Source organism: Rattus rattus, chromosome 13 (genome assembly GCF_011064425.1).
Source record: "Rattus rattus isolate New Zealand chromosome 13, Rrattus_CSIRO_v1, whole genome shotgun sequence".
NCBI lineage: Eukaryota > Metazoa > Chordata > Mammalia > Rodentia > Muridae > Rattus > Rattus rattus.
The window spans coordinates 76,266,302-76,272,301 of NC_046166.1; the positions used below are offsets into that span (position 1 = coordinate 76,266,302).

Below are 6,000 nucleotides of genomic sequence, written 5' to 3' on the forward strand. Positions count from 1 at the left end.
AAAGTTCTTGACAGTTATTTAGTAATTGCCCCAGAGTTCCAAATGATGGAAGAAGGTAGAACATTGACTAGAATTGTAATGTGTGTATGTGAGTCCTTCAGTTTCATCTTCACCATAATTATATCTGCTTTCATTTTTATGTATATCTGTTATAATAAACAGAAAAATATTAGCTTTGTTACTGAGGTCAACACTGATAGTCAAAAGAACAGCTTGTTTTCTTCTTTGGAACTAGCTCTGTAAGTCAGTATTTTCCGTTTACATTTTCCTTGTTTGTTTGCCTGCCTGATATTTTGTGTTTCTGTGCTTTCTGCATGTGTTTACTTTTATTTATCTACATATCTACTTGTTTATCTACATATTTATAATAATTTTATGGTTTGGGAAACAGTTTTACTATGTAGTTCAAATGGACTTCAAATTTATGATCCTCCTGTCTAAGCATCACCAGTGCTAGAATAGTGGCATTATGCCAGCTTTGACCTAGAGGTTTTTATAAAGTAAATTGATAAAATGGCAAAATACAATAATATATTAAATTAGATTGTTTGAAAGTACAAATATAATGACTATATTTGTAACAATGCTATATTAGCTACTTCAAAGAATTTGTGACATTCTGCCACTAGAAAGATGGCTCAGTGGTTAAGAACACACTCTGCTTTTGCAGAGGACCTGGTTTTGGTTCAGGATATTCAGATGCATGTGCACAAACATAAGTCTACTTCTGGGGCTTTCTTGCCCGTGTCTCTTACAAACACAACATATACATTTGGGACCCATACATAAATTAAACCAACCTCTCCAGTACAAAACAAAAAAATAAAATGCTGTTCTAACTGGCTGTCTGTATGTAGAAAAATGAAAATAGACCCATATTTATCACCACGCACAAAGCTCAAGTACAAGTGATCAAGTACCTGAATATAAAGCCAGATACACAGAATCTAATAGAAGAGAAAGTAGGAAAGCGCCTTGAACTCATTGGCACAAGGGGAAATTTCCTAAACAAAACTCCAATGGTACACACACTAAGATCAGGAATTGATAAATGGGACCTCATGAACCTTGAAGGCTTCTGTAAGGCAAAGGTCATAGTCAATAAGACAAATCTGCATATTGGTAAAAAGATCTTCACTAACCTCACATCTGATAGAAGACTAATATCCAAAATATATAAAGAACGCAAGAAGCTAAACACCAAATATCCAAACCACCCAATCAAAAAATGGGGTATTGAACTAAACCAAAAATTCACAATAGAGGAATCTCGAATATCGGAGAAGCACCTAAGTAAATGTTCAAAGTCCTTAGTGATCAGACAAATGCAAATCAAAATGATCCTGAGAGTTACATTGATTTTCTTACATCAATCAGAATGGCTAAGATCAAAACCTCAGGTGAAAGCACATGTTGGCGAGAATGTAGAGAGAGAAAACACTCCTCCATTGCTGGTGGGATTGCAAACTCGTACAACCACTCTGGAAATTTATTTGGAGGTTCCTCAGAAAATTGAAATAGATCTTCCTAAAGACCCAGAAATACCACTCTTGAAAATTTGCCCACCATGGCACAGGGGCACGCATTCCACTATGTTGATAGTGCCCTTATTTGTGATAGCCAGAAGCTGGAAATAGCCCGGAGGTCCCACCACAGAAGAATGGATACAGAAAATGTGGTTCATTTACACAATGGAATACTACTCGGGTATTGAGAATGAGGGCACCCTGAGTTTTGCAGGCAGATGGATGGAACTAGAAAATGTCATCCTGAGTGAGTTAACAGACCCAAAAGGACATGCTCAGTATATTCTCACTAATAAGTGGATATTAGCCAAAAAAAAATAAATAAAAAGTGTTGACATCTTTAAATGTAGTTCCATAGATCAGAAACAATGATAGAGGGACATCTAGGACATTTTCTCCTTCTCTGAGGTTTTCTTTTTCTCCACTTAACACATTGATCTGCACATAGCCAGAATGAGATGTAGTGAGTGCTAATAAAAAAAAAAAATAGCTCCAAGCAGCCAAGTTTGGAGATATAAAATTGGCAATTAAAGTTACACATATTCAAGTTATAGACCATAGTATTTTTTATGTTAATTGTAAAAGATTGTCATGATTAAATTGGATATCATATTCATTCCCATGACTCGTTGCCCCTTTGTACATGTTGTGGTATGTGTGCATGCAAATTTGGGACTGATTTTCTTCCACTTTAGGGGGCCAATGCATAGTCTTTGGGTAGTGGTTTAGTCCCTGGGAGCTCTGGTTGGTTGGTATTGTTCTTATGGGGTCGCAAGTCCCTTTACCTCTTTCAGTCCTTTCTCTAATTCCTCCAACAGAGGTCCCACTCTCAGTTCAGTGGTTTCCTGCTAGCATTTGCCTCTGTATTTGACATATTTTGGCTGTGTTTATCAGGAGAGATCTGTATGCAGTTCGGTTCCTGTCAGCATGCACTTCTTAGCTTCATCCATCTTATCTAGTTTTGGTGGCTGTATATGTATGGGACTATGCATGGACTAACTGCATCTGTAGCAGTGAATAGCCTTGTTGGGGGACCAGTGGAAGGGGAAGCCCTTGGTCCTGCCAAGGTTGTACCCCCAGTGTAAGGGATTGTTGGAGGGGGCAGTAATGGAGGGTGGATGGGGAGGGGAATATCCTTATAGAAGGGGACGGGGAGAGGTTAGGGGGATGATGAACAGGAAACCTGGAAAGGGAATAGCATTTGAAATGTAAATAAGAAATATCCAATTTAATATAAATGGAAAAAAGGGGGGGCAATGCAGTGATTCTGAATTGCTGTAAGTCATCAACAACAGATAACAGATGAGTACATGCGCACTCTAACTTTTCCATGCTCTGGTCTTACTCCCTTTTTGTTGTGCAGTGGTGGAAAATTTTTAGATGTTGGCAATGGGTCTTCCCCCTTCTTGTTTTAGCTGCGGAGATAATGGCCCATTATTTTACAAAGTTCATGACCAGTGCTTTATTTTTGCTGTCAACTATTCTTAGGCATCACTAGACACACGGAGAACAAAGGATCCTAAATAAATTTTCCAGAAAGTAATATGAAAACAATAATCAGTGGACAGGATGCCACATGCATGTGAGGTTGTGCCAAGAATTTTATTACCGATGTGAAGTTAACAGAACTTCAGATTTGAAATGATTTACATGAAAATCACTATGACATTTTCAATATTACTGAAGCCCCAAATAATTATGTATATAGGTGTTCATTTGAAAGGCGAGGTATTCAAATGTTTGCTGTGTGCATGAATGTATGCATTCTTTGAATTCACGAACACTAGTGATCCGGTTACAAGTAAAATTAGTTCTTTGATGTATTGTTAATTCTTAAACCTTCCTTCTTTCTCTAGGCCACTGAATATTATCAATGTATCAAATCTTTCAAAGGAAAAGAAGCATGAAAATTAATAGTAAATGTGAGAGTAGGTCTTAAACAGCTGTTTTCAGAAGAATATGGAGACGCAGTTATAGCTAAAATATTCAAATAGAAGGATTTTGGAGTACTTTAAATTTAATTTGTCAGAAAGAGCATAAAATCAAGATTAAAATGGTAGGCAATATTTGGCCTATTAAAATATTTACTATCATTTGTAGATTTCAGTGTGTGTATGGGATATTAATTTTATTTATCTTTGGGGAAATTTGTCCCGGCAGGTTCATTTACCATTTTCTTGCTTTCCCTGAGGTGTTTTCTCAGAATTTCTTTGAGTGTAGAAACTATGGCATTTATTGCAAATGCTCATTTCATGTATCAAGTACTTCATTGTTGATGTTGCCATTAGATTAGACTCTTTTGATAAATATTATATGTTTATTTTAAATTAGTAAAATCATGAAATTTGTTAAACTGTTTCAGTTCCCCTGTGCTGACTGGCATTTTACCCTACAGGTATCTGGGAAGTTGAAATCTTAATTGAAAAAATATTTCCACAAATCCCATATAAAGTTCAGAACTTTTCTTTAAAAAATTTGTAATGTATTTTTCACAAAACCACCAAAACTATTGTTGTTTTTCAATGTGGATAGTATAATCCAAAACCTCGATTAGAATTAATAAATGAGTTATATCAAAACATATGCATACATGTATAAACACACACACATGTAACTATTATCTGATCCCTATTGTCACAAATTTTCTTTTGATAATTGCATGGCACAGAATCATAAACAAATGAATGATACAGAATTCAGAATCAAAGATGTTTATAATACTGGAAATTATTCATGTAAAAAACAGTTAATGTAGATTCTGAAATTGGGTAGAAAGAAACAATTCTCTTTTTTTTTTTCAGTTTTCCTTACTTTATTAAACCATACTAATAGTCTTTCAAGGACAAACATACAGCCACGGATGCTACGCTGAGAGAATCTTATTTTCTTGAAAGACGTCACAAGGTGCTCTCTTCCGTGATGCTTCTTATCCTCATCATTCTGGGAAGCTAGGAAATAATCAGCCCCTAAAGCTACTTCAAATGCAGCAAACACCTATTTGAATCCTTTCAATATTACGCTTGTGAAGGTGGCATTGGTTGCAAAGCCGCCCATGTATCTCCAAGCCTCATAGTGAGCCCATGGACCCCTCAAGCCCCGTGCAGCAACCTTCTGCACCTTTTCTAATGGCGTCCTTTCAATTTTCCACTGTCTGTCATGTGGAAGTTCCACTTTAACATGACTTTGTCTGTGTTCGTGACCATGTCCAGCAGCCATGTCTGACAGCAATCTGGCCTCCCAAGACACTCAATATTCAACCTTCCTGAAGAAACAATTTTTAAAATGAAAGTCTAAATGAAGTCCATGTTGTAAAAGGCCAAGGGGAAGAAAAGTGGCAGGTGGATGGATGTTACATAAACAAAACAAAACAAAACAAACACGAACAGGAAAGCAGAAATCTGTATTGAGTGTATTGTCAGAGGGATCAACAAGGGTGGTGGGTTGGAAAAGTTTTGCAGATTAGGTCTTGATTCTTGTGATAATTGCCAGATTTTGTTCAAATTTTGTTAATTAGGGAATGGGAAATTATGAAACACTATTGACAAGAATGTTGATATCATCATTATTATTAATAAGATCACTTACAACTGTGTAGTAATTTTCAAGGCCTGCATAGACTCCCAGGACATCATAAAGAGATGTATCTTTTCTATGACATCTTCAAATACTGGTGTCAATTAGCAGCCTCCCTAGCACACAGATTTTCTGTGTCTCTCCTTCTAACTCAAATATATATGAACATAGCTGACCAATAAGAAGACATTAATTTGGAATAAGCAGAGTAAGTTACAGAGGTCATTGCTGTGTATGACAGTGACTTTCAGGAATTTTAACAGATGGAGAAAAGTGTGCAAGGAAATGGGTGACATTTAATCGGGAAGGCAGAAGTGAAACTTTCCTACCAGCCAGGTATTTAATTGGACACATAGATCCAGCAGGAGCTGAGTCCATCAGTGTTTTCAACTTCTTTGTTGGTTATAGATATCCAGCACTCCAGTCTTTAGGTCTAAGGAGTGATTGGTTTAGGAGACCAGCAAGTGAATTTGCATGCTGATAGATGTTCAACAATGTGTGGTAACAGGGATAATGAAAGACTGAGAAAGAAGAGTGGGTAATAGGTATAACTCAGAAAACATGTCTAAGATTGCTTTTAATGCAGGGCAATACCACAGTAACTACTGCAGGTGGAAAATAAAGGGTGCCATCTAGCACAAACACCAACTTCTGAGGTCACTGACAGGGTCCTAATAATAGGGTGTGTGTGTGTGTGTGTGTGTGTGTGTGTGTGTGTGTGTGTGTGTGTGTGTGTGTCTATATCTGTGTCTGTATGTGCATGGATGCGCACACACACACGTGCGCATGCCTTGTGTTCCTGTGTGTGCTTGTCAACCTATGAGACAAGCACTGAGACTTATCTTCCCATTTTTTTCTCAGCCAGGGACTAGTCTCTTTTCTCCTCAGTTATTGAGACCCG

General features: G+C 37.1%; 1 pseudogene; it reads right to left on the bottom strand.

Annotated features, from left to right (window-relative positions):
- The window catches only part of LOC116914366, a 93,660-nt pseudogene extending 88,918 nt beyond the window's left edge, over nt 1-4,742 (bottom strand).
- Nucleotides 4,743-6,000: the final 1,258 nt, after the last annotated feature.